General features: G+C 32.6%; 1 pseudogene across 1 annotated transcript; it reads left to right on the forward strand.

Annotated features, from left to right (window-relative positions):
• Positions 1–7,428: 7,428 nt before the first annotated feature.
• Positions 7,429–10,941, forward strand: LOC149553706 (cysteine-rich receptor-like protein kinase 2; annotated as a pseudogene). Its single transcript, XR_016353142.1, has 7 exons — positions 7,429–8,253; positions 9,209–9,343; positions 9,439–9,566; positions 9,655–9,871; positions 9,952–10,183; positions 10,272–10,422; positions 10,529–10,941. The product of XR_016353142.1 is annotated as a cysteine-rich receptor-like protein kinase 2 (transcript).
• Positions 10,942–11,175: the final 234 nt, after the last annotated feature.

Below are 11,175 nucleotides of genomic sequence, written 5' to 3' on the forward strand. Positions count from 1 at the left end.
GCATGTTCATGCGAACATAGGTTCACATGAACATGCCTAATATGTTCGCATGAATGGATAAAATGAGGAAAATTTTAAACCTTTTTTTTTTTTTTTTTTTTTTCCTCTTTTGACTCTCATAATTGTAGGAGAATGATCTCCTACTGTAAAATAAAAAATGTCAAAATGTGCTGCTTGGAGCAAGCTTTCCAATGACTATAATTGTAATACATATTTTAGTCATTAAGACTTTCAAATATAAGTTTAACTCATTATAGGTTCATTACAGGTTCATTACCAATTGAACATCAACCAACTTCGACACCTTAGGAAAATTAGTAAATCAGGTCAATTTTTTTTTGAAAAATATGAAGGAACTAGCTTATTGAGATACCTTTATATTCAATTTTTTTTTAAAGGTTTATGATAAATTGACTTCAAATTATCTGTGTTAAACAGAACGTATGTCTGAATTATGATTCGTGTCACTTCAAAACTTCATAAACTATACAATATTCAACCAAAATAAATCAAACCAAATGCATCCTCTAGATATTGATGTTATAAATCTAACGCCGAAAGAATTACTTCATTATCATTTAAAAAAAAAGTTATGTGTGTCAAATGGACTGTCACTCTTAAAAAATTTTGAATTTTATTATGTACCACTTTTTGGAGGAGATAAAAAAAATTGACATAAATTTTTTTTTTTTAAGATTAAAAAATATGGTTACAAAGTAGGAACAAAGTACTCAAAATCGCTAGTTTATGTCATCTTGAAATTATTTATAGTTTTGGAGATATAGTCACTTGAATGTGACGTTTGTTGCAAAAATATTGATTTCAGTGTCAAAATTGGTCAAAAAGTGGAACCCATTATTGTGGGATCACCCAATATATATGTGTATATAAATATGTATATACATATATATGTATATAAATATTTATACATACATACATACATACATACATACATACATACATACATACATACATACATACATACATACATACATACATACATACATACATACATACATACATACATACATACATACATACATACATACATACATACATACATATATATATATATATATATATATATATATATATATATATGCATGTATGTATGTATGTATGTACATACATACATACATATACAAGGGAGAATACAAAGAAGGAATATATCCAAGAATAGGGAAATACATGTACAACAAAGCTACCAAAACAATTTTGAAAAAGAAAAAATAGAGTCATTGTTAGCCGAGTATCAACACATTAGTCAAAACCAAGTTATAGACCCTAGCATGTTGATAGGGGGAGTTTTGACTTATATTTTTGAAGTATTCATAATTTTGGTATGATAAGTGTTTTTTTCACTATTGCTAAAGAGGGAGACTACTAAACTTATGGTCAAATCATTTATCAATTAGTGCCTAAACACTTAATCATTTAGTTGGTTACATTGCTACCGTGCTTCAAGGAGTCTACCAAGCTTCACAAGCAGAAAGTAGTGTAAATTGAGCCTCACAGAGTCTATCGAGCTTCATAGTGTAAACCAAGAAGGAAGTAGTGTTAATCGAGCTAATAGTGTCTACTAAGTTAGCCATGTTAACCAAGCAGAAGGAAGGTAATGTTGACCAAGCTGTAGTGTCAACCAAGCCCTTCAGTATCAACCAAGTTTTTTAGTGTTCACCTAGTCATCAGTTCTAACCAAGTTCATGTCTTCTCCCGAGTGATCAATATGGACCAAGAACTAGTTGCAGCCAAGTGCCAAAGATTATCGAGTTAACAGTGTTGTTGAGTGTCAGAATATCACCCGAGTCATCTTCAAAACCCAAGTTACAACATTGAGTTGACTTAGTGAAGATTATTTAAATTGGTATTGTAGCCGACTCCAAAAGGTAATCATTTGGATTGGTATATGTGTAATATATCTTGAGTGATCCTAATGGGAGTATGAAATGAATAAGAAACAGAATGATTGTGAATTGAAGAGTAAAGGCTACAAGTAGTATAAGGAAAAGAAGAGTCTCATCTATCATAGCAAAGTGATCATTTCTACATCGAAGGAATCTCAATCAACAAACCAAGTTGCAGAGCATAGATCAGCTACTGGTTCATCCTAACAGGTGCATCGGTCAAATCCTCTAACAAGGTGGACTTAATAGTCTTATGCTAAGTCTCCTAATTGAGTGCATACTTCATTGTATTGTATAAATCCTTTTACAAGGTGGACCTAATAGTCCTTATTGATCCTAATAGGGAAGATCACTAGAAGTGATCATTTGTAAGCCTTAACTGACCAAATTTACATTGCAATACTAAACCTTGTGGGTATCATCCCCATCCTAGTTTTACTTTCTATTTGGAAGGTTTCTATTTTACCAATCATTGTGTGAACTCTTATGAATATTTTATTCCTTTCAGTCTTTCATGCATGCAATTAGATTAGATTATCTTAGGATTAATTGGTGAATTGAAGTTAAAGTTTTATTGGATCCTAATTCACCACCCTCCCGAAGTCACCTAGCCCACCATACATTTCTAACTGGATGTTCTTCATATCAATAGTTACTTTTGAAAGAGCTTTGTAGCTTCTACATGCTTTAACTTGGTAGTCTACATGAGCATCTTTTTGTTCCTATCTTCTGGGAGATTCTCTAGCTTGGAGCCTTCTCTAGTCCTTCACTAGTCTTTTAGTATTCTTTCCATCTATTTTTGGAGAAGGGTTTCTCCCAAGCGGCTTTCTCTATTTCCCCTCTTTACACAGGGTTGGTTGTGCTTGGGTACCTCATTAGACCTTTTTATCCAGACCCAAATCTACTTTCAATAGTATTTTCTAGGTTTTTAGCTACTCCCTAAGTTTATCTTAAGGGGGTGTTAGAGTAATTAGATATTCTCTAATTAACTCTATTCTACTTAAGCTAAAGTTTAGACATATACTAATTAAATATTTTATTAATTATTATAATGCAACCTAGGTTTTACCTTTTAGGTTTTTTCTCTCCTTTATAAGGATGATCTCTCTTGTAATTTATATTTTCATTAAATTTTGATAATTGCAATTTATCTTTTTGCTCATCAAGAATGTCTCATCCATGGATTTGCAAATTCCAACCTTTATAGCTTTTCCTTCTCTATTTTTGTGATAAGTGTTTTCATACAGATGATTCTTGGGAGCTGTGGGGTTGAGCATTCATCAACTTCAACATAACCTTATTTTCACTAGTTGTCTCTTTAACCTCTTCTTCAATAATCCCTAGCTCTCCCTTTTCTCACTCCCCTTTATTCCTCACTCAAGGTTCACAAGTTAGTGGATATTGCTATTTCTCAAAGAGTTGGTAGACACTGTAAGAGAGATTAGGAAAATGACTACAACTAAGGAGGTGTACTCAAGATAATTTGGTCAAAAATATATTTTCAATGATTATTATCTCCTAGAATATAAGATGTCTTAACAACCCACATAGGAAGATTCTTATGAAGAATCTAATTAAGGATTTTAACTTGTGCATGATTCTATTATAGGAAGCTAAGATGTTCATTAATGTTTTCACTATTGTGAATAGAGTTATCTGGCAGGTAAAAGCACAGATCTGTGTCATCGTATAGGATACCAAAATCTTTTTTGGTCAAATCTCATTTCTCTATCAAAACAAATTTTTTTCAAAAACTAAAAATACCCTTTTATAGATCTCAAATTCAATATCATCATTATATAGATTTTTGAGTGTTTTGATTAGTTGTAATATGTTATAATCTCAAAATATTATAAGTCGATATTTCAAAATTTCAAAAAATGCTCCCTCAAAAAAGGAAAAAAATAAAATAGTAAATCATATCAAAAAAATTAAAAAATCATATTTATCTCTAGAGGAGAGAATCCTCTTCATGAATATGTAATTTTTTTTTCAAGAAGGTATAGATTTGATAGGGAAGTTTTGATGGGAAGAAAAAATTGTTGGATTATGATAAGGTCAAACTTGAATACTTATAACAAAGAAAATATACACCAAAAATAATTATTTCTTTTCTTTTTCTCTAGCTATACATGTCATCTATAAGATATTTTCAAATCAGAACAAAAGAAGATGATTTCCATATACTTGTTTGATGGGAACTACACCCTATACTTTTTATAGTTGAAAAGGGACTTCAAAATACAATAAAATGAATAAATTCTTACTCAAAAAAATTATTAAAATTATAGGAATAAAATTCATTCAATTCTACACATTTCATCAATTTACATCATCTTCATATTCTAAACACAAATACCACTTTTTTGTCATTAATGTTGAACTGTCACATTTTGATATCCTATTTCTTTATAAAAGGTGACATAGGTTTATGCTTTTACCTTGGACCTTTGTACATTTCACTACAATAGATTTTGAGGGTGCCTCAATTGGTTTGGCTACCTTGTAGAAACCTAATTCCCTCTATAGTACTAAATTTTGTAAAGGAAAACATGCTGAACATATGGATTTCTCCTACTCCAATAATGCGTTATCTTGGAGTTTGAATAATGTATATGCCCCTAATACTATGAGGGCTAGAAAATATTTCTATTCTAAACTACCAGAAGAAAGGAAAAGTAATGATAGTGGTTGTTGAATGGTCATGGGTGGTTTCAATACCCCTTTATACCCTTACAAGAAGAAATGAGGGAATATGTAATTTTTTGACTTTATGCTCTATTTCTGTAACTTTATTACGGAAGGTAAGCTAGTGGATTTGGATCTCGAGGGAGGTAACTTTACTGTTTGTAATATACGAAGTGGCAATTGTCTTATTGAAGTTAAATTTCATAGATGTATTCAATATTATAATTAGAATATCATTAATGGCTATTGTGTCTCCTTGGTGGTGAGATACAACTCAAATCACAATCTCATTCCATTTAGATGGGATCTAAAAATGTACCTTCATAAATACCCTTTCCAATTTTAAATTATGTGGACCCCTAATCTAGACTTTGCTTCTTTCCTTAAGGATTGGTGGGATCTCAAGCTTATGGGAATTGAAACATTTATGTTAGCTAGATTGAAAAGAGTTAGAGGTAATTTGAGACACTAGGATGGTTTCTCTTTTGGGAATTTTTTTTGAACAAAAAGTTGACATAAAAGATAAACTACAAATTATCCAAAAAGAGACATCATCTATGGGACGAGATAGGTATAGGGTGAATGAGTATAAGTTGTTGCTAACAGAGTTACATAACATCATTTTCAAAGAGGAAATGTTTTGGAAATATAGATCTAATATTCAGTGGATTACTAAGGGTGATAGAAACAATATTTTTTTTCATCAATCTACTTTGAAGCATAGAAAGAGGAATTTTACTAAGAAGGTGACCACTGACAATAACACTCTAAACAATAAGGAGGATATTGCACATTTGTATGCACATTTGTAGATCTCTCCCACCCATAGGTAGAGATAGTTTGTGCACATCTGTGAGCTAGGCGCACTAGACATATATCATCAAGATGTTGCAACATTATGTAGACTGAGAGGCAAATATACAAGGTAGATGATGGTTTCATACACATGGAAACTTCCTGAAGAGCTTGTACTTTCATCAACTCCATCAGGGATACTAAGATAATATCACCAATAATGAGTTTGTTAATATTATTCTTTGATTTGGGTAGCTATCTACTCACCAAATAGGTCTATCCTAGAAAGAGCTTTTGGACCTCTACCACGTATCCCTCTCATATCAAAATATTTGTGGACTTGACTAAAGATAAGCTCAAAGTATTATTTTGCTAAATCATGGAGAGCTATATTAAAATTATTATAAGGCTGGTTGAAGACCATTCACCACAAATTTTAAAAATTAGACTTGACACCTTCATAATTATGCCAACATATTAGAAATATCCTTAAATTTAGAGGAATATGAACTCACTCATTCTAGGATTAGTGAAAAGAGCATATATTTTTTATTTTCTTATTCATTTATCATTTACTATGTTCATATGTTAAGCCATTTGCATAATACTAATAATGACATAAATCCATATAAGTTTTTCAATTAGTTATTTGTATAACCACATTAACACTTCATACCATAATTTATAAGGCTATGAAAAGGAATGCATAGTGCTCATGTTTTAAAATTTTCATTATCAAAACTATCTTGGAAATAGTGGCATTTTGTTATAGATGACCTAATAAATAATCTTAGGTTTGTTGTGCACATTCTCTATGATGATTCAAAGGGTTGACCATTTGTAAGTTCTTGTAGGAGTTTTCACAAAGTTCAAGAACACCTAATATTTTATTATAATATTATAGTACAACATTATACTAAGATATATTATTAATACTATTAAATTATTTTATTCTATGTTTAAAGCTAGATTTATAAATTTTAATCTTTATACTAAGCAATTGTTAAATACAAAATAATAACTTTTGCTTTGCATAATATAACATAATAATATCATAATATTACTTTACAAAAATTCTAATATAATATGGAATATTCTCTAACAAATATCCTTCTAAGAACCTATTTTTAAGGTGCAATAAACACCTAGTAAGGGCTTAAATAATAATAATAATAATAATAATAATTTTAGGATCAAAATATATTATGGGTTTAAGAACAAGAAAATTATTAAGGATCAAAATAAAAATCTAAGGTTAATTATATTTTAATAAAATTATATTATAATATAATCCTCTCTTTTATTATATGTATTCAATATATGATCTTATTGTCACATCTTTCAAAATTGCAATCAACATTCTAAAAATACTACATTTTATGTATGTATGTATTAGTTCATGTAACATTCACACATATCTCTTGTTCAAATATAATACATCTTAATCGATATTTGATTAATTTTTATGTACTTAAATACTTCATCTAATGTCAATATTGTATTCTACAAAAACCGATTTAATATCCAAAACCTATTATATAAAAAACCATAGACTAAAATGAATAAAGCTTCTCACATACATACATATATTCTTTGCAGCACCCAAAATAACTTATTTATTCTAACTACTTGTATTCATTGTTATTCAAACTTTAATTTATTAATTCTGACCACCTTCCCCATTTTAATGTTTGTGTCAAATTCAACAACTTGTCGACCGGAATCCAAGATACTGCTCTTGTCAACGGGTTTAAGTCTCGAAATCGGGCTCCCCATTTGCTATATCTATTTGATTACCCTACGCTTTGCTACGCATAGTCCTTTCCAAGGCAGGTTTTACAATTTTAAGTAGAAAATTTGAGGCCGCCTAACTATGGTCGAGGGCCGCCGTTTGATGGCATGTCCTATTAGACCTAATTTAATATTTTTTCTACTTCCGTGACCAAATCTAACACAAATTTTCTTTGAAAACATTAATATTCAAATGGTCAACCATTAATATTTTAGAAAACGTTTCAAAATCAAATTCGTTGACCCGTAATGAATATGGCGACTCCTAAAACGTGTTACAGAATTGTGTTTGGAGAAAGGGAATTTATGGACGGCGAGCGAATGGAGAGCTTTGTACAGGCTCTGTTATTAGCGCTGCTGTTTGTGGGCGTTGCAGCGGCAGGTCCAGAGGCGAAGCTGTTGCAGGATGGATGCAGTGACGTCAAAAGCACCAACGTTACGCTCTTTCAACAGAATTTGAATACCACTTTGGAATCCCTTCTTCAAGCGGTTTCTTCAGCTGGTTTTGCAACAAAAGAGTCGGTGTCTGGAGCAGATCCAGTCTATGGGCTCGCCCAGTGCAGGCAGGACAAAAACTCTTCTGATTGCGTTGCCTGTATCACCGCCGCAGAAAAGCAAATCCGCAATTGCTCCAATGTTTCCGGAGGAAGAACGATCTATGACGGCTGCTTCCTTCGCTACGAGAGCAACAACTTTTATACGCAGAGCACTGCTGACGGAAACGAGCAGCTTTGCGGCGACAAAACAATCGGTAATGACAGCAATTCGTTTTCTGCAGCGGCACAGAGCTTGATAGGTGATATTTGTACTGCGACTCCGAAGACGGGCGATTTGTTTGCGGCGCAGTCAAGGAAAGATGGATTGAATACGACCATTTATGGGCTCGCTTGGTGCCTGAAATCTGTTGGCGAAGATGGATGTAAGGAGTGCCTCACTATTGCAAAGACGAATATTGGCAATTGTTTACCTCGATCGGAAGGGCGTGCTGTGGACGTTGGCTGCTCTTTGCGTTACGCGACCTACTCTTTTTTCTCCCCCAACGCCGCCACTGATCTCGCTCAGTATTTGTCTTCAGGTTAGAGCGCTTTCAACTCTGGCTGGTTTATGATTAGAAATGCTTCCCGTGAATTGATTTTATTATTTTTATAATAGTTATGTGGTGGTTGGATTCAGAGCTGTAACTTACAATTCTAAACTTGCATGAGTTCGGCACAGTAGTCAAAGAAATTTATATATTTATGTCTCTATGTGGAGAAGACCTGATTTCAATTGTTTTAGGGACGTAGTCTACAGTTTAAATGATAGAAGTTCAACACGTTTATTAAAGAGAAATACAATATGAACAATTTATGTTGTTTTTATCGAGAATATTTGATTTCACATCGAAAACGAATTTATTTTTTATTTATATTGTACAGAACAGTAAGCGTTCCTATGTTTCTATTTGAATCGATTAATTATTTCATATTTAATTTAATTTGAAATTAATGACCAAGCTTTTTTTATACCTGCAAATGTCATTTTGATAACTACAAATAAAAATATATTTATTTCTCCATTTAATCCTAGCATGTCTACTTTTTAGAATATATTTCTTACTATATTATATAAATCAATTTAAAGATATATAGAACCATTTTTATAATTTTATATTTGTATGAAATTTTATATTTTAATATTTGTTATTTAGAAATGGCTATTTAGTCATTAACATATACAATGACATTCATAACTAGATGAACTTTTCTTAGATATTATATGTTATGTAAAATTAAATTTTTAAAAAAGTCAATTTTGACTATTTAACACTTCTAATCAAGAATATATATGATATTTAAACTCTCCCAACTATATATTAATTGAATACTTTAACTACTTAAATTTTTGATGAAGAATAACATTCAAACCAATTTTAAAAAGTCATGGATGAACAACCAAACCAAACAAACCTAGCAAACCTACAATTATAGAACACTTAACTATGAATAACATAAGCGGTTTTTATACTACTTTGAACGCTTGTTTTGCAGGAAGTAAAGTTAGCTCTGCTGTATGGATAATAATTGTGGTTGTGGGAACAGTCATTATTATTACCATCTTAATATCTCTGTTTTTATTTCGACGGAACCTGCTGATATATTTGAGGCGGCCACCAGAGAGACAAGGTAAATCATACAAACTGAATTATTATGGCTTTTACAATCTCCTCCTTATTTGTGGCTTTTAAATTTGAAATATTTTATCATCATACGTACAACAGTGAACACTGCAAGCACAACAGAACTCCGAGGACCCGTAGATTTTGATTACAAAGCACTGAGAAAAGCCACGAATAACTTCGCTCCAGAAAACAAGCTTGGAGAAGGAGGGTTTGGCCAGGTTTATAAGGTGAGCAGCTAGGTACTAATTGGGTGCCAAAGACATGCAGTATTTCCTTGGGATCAATTATTTTAAATACTCGTTTACTTCGTTGCAGGGTACACTGAAAGACGGGAAAGTAATTGCAGTAAAGAAGTTAACTTTAAACCAATCTGCTCGTGCGATATCGGAATTCGAAAGCGAAGTAAAGCTGGTGTCGAATGTTCATCACAGGAATCTTGTACGCCTGTTGGGATGCTGCAAACAAGGCCCAGAGAGACTGCTCGTTTATGAGTATATGTCAAACAGCAGCCTCGACAGAATATTATTTGCAGGTTAGTCTTTTTAACCCATTTCCCTTCATATAACTGCAGCGTCTACTGTTTATTTTCTAAGAAAAACGGGCCAAGTGCAGGAGAAAGTGAAAAGATACTGAGCTGGCAAGAAAGATTTAACATTATATTGGGCACTGCTCGTGGTCTGTAATATCTCCACGAAGATTTTCATGCGTGCATTATCCATCGAGATATCAAACCCAACAATATATTACTAGACGAAAACCTTCAGCCTAAAATAGCGGACTTCGGATTAGCCAGACTTCTTCCCGGCAGTAGAAGCCATCTTACGACAAGAACTGCAGGGACTCTGTAAGAAAGCATACCGGTATTTGTACTACTTACAGTTTTTAGTTTTCTTGTGTATATTGACAAGTGTTGAGATGTTTTATTTTGGTAGAGGATACACAGCTCCAGAATACGCCATCCATGGGCAACTGACTGAGAAAGCCGACACGTACAGTTATGGCGTGGTTGTTCTTGAGCTCATCACCGGCAGGAAAAGCATTGACATGAAGCAGCCGCCTGAAATGGAATACCTGCTAGAATGGGTATTTTTCACACCTCTGGTTTCGATAAAAAAAATGATAGTTTTATGGCCTTGTTTATAATCATACACGTGTGCGAAGAAGCTGAATGTTTTAGAACAAACTGCAGGTGTGGAAGCGGTACGAATCGGGAAATATTTTGGATGTGGTGGAGAAGAGGATGGAAAGAGAAGAAGATTATAATGAAGAAGAGATATTGAAGGTGTTAAAGCTTGCTCTGTTATGCATACAGGGTTCTGTTGTAGAGAGGCCATCGATGTCCCAAGTGGTGGCCATGCTGGTGAACGGAGCAGACGTTGATTGCAGAAAACCATTTCAACCTGCATTTGTAGATGTGGGGAATAGAACTTCAACTTCTGTCTCGGGTTCGTCCCATTCAAATGCAACCATTACAGAATCTCTCAATGCTCGTTAGCACTAGCAGCTCTTCTTTACTCTCCGCGTCATAACCCATTTCCTTTTAACGGAATAAATCGCTATTGTTATTGTCACTTGGAATTATTTAAAAAAATCTTTATCTCAGATTTTATCAGTTCTATGTTGGATTTTAGATTTTCTGTCCATAATACTTACCTCTTACTTTCTGATTGTTTCTATATTCTGTAGATTTCTAATTTAAACTATTCATTCTATATGTTTCTAATTTAATCTTTAATTTCTATTATCTATCTATATATTTCTAATTCAATCTTTAATTTGTAAAAACGGACAAAATGAGAATCACCAAAAAATTGTCATGTCCATGCTTAGAATAAG

The sequence above is a fragment of the Cupressus sempervirens genome, chromosome 6 (genome assembly GCF_028749045.1).
Source record: "Cupressus sempervirens isolate cs-2001-9-10 chromosome 6, ASM2874904v1, whole genome shotgun sequence".
Classification (NCBI taxonomy): domain Eukaryota; kingdom Viridiplantae; phylum Streptophyta; class Pinopsida; order Cupressales; family Cupressaceae; genus Cupressus; species Cupressus sempervirens.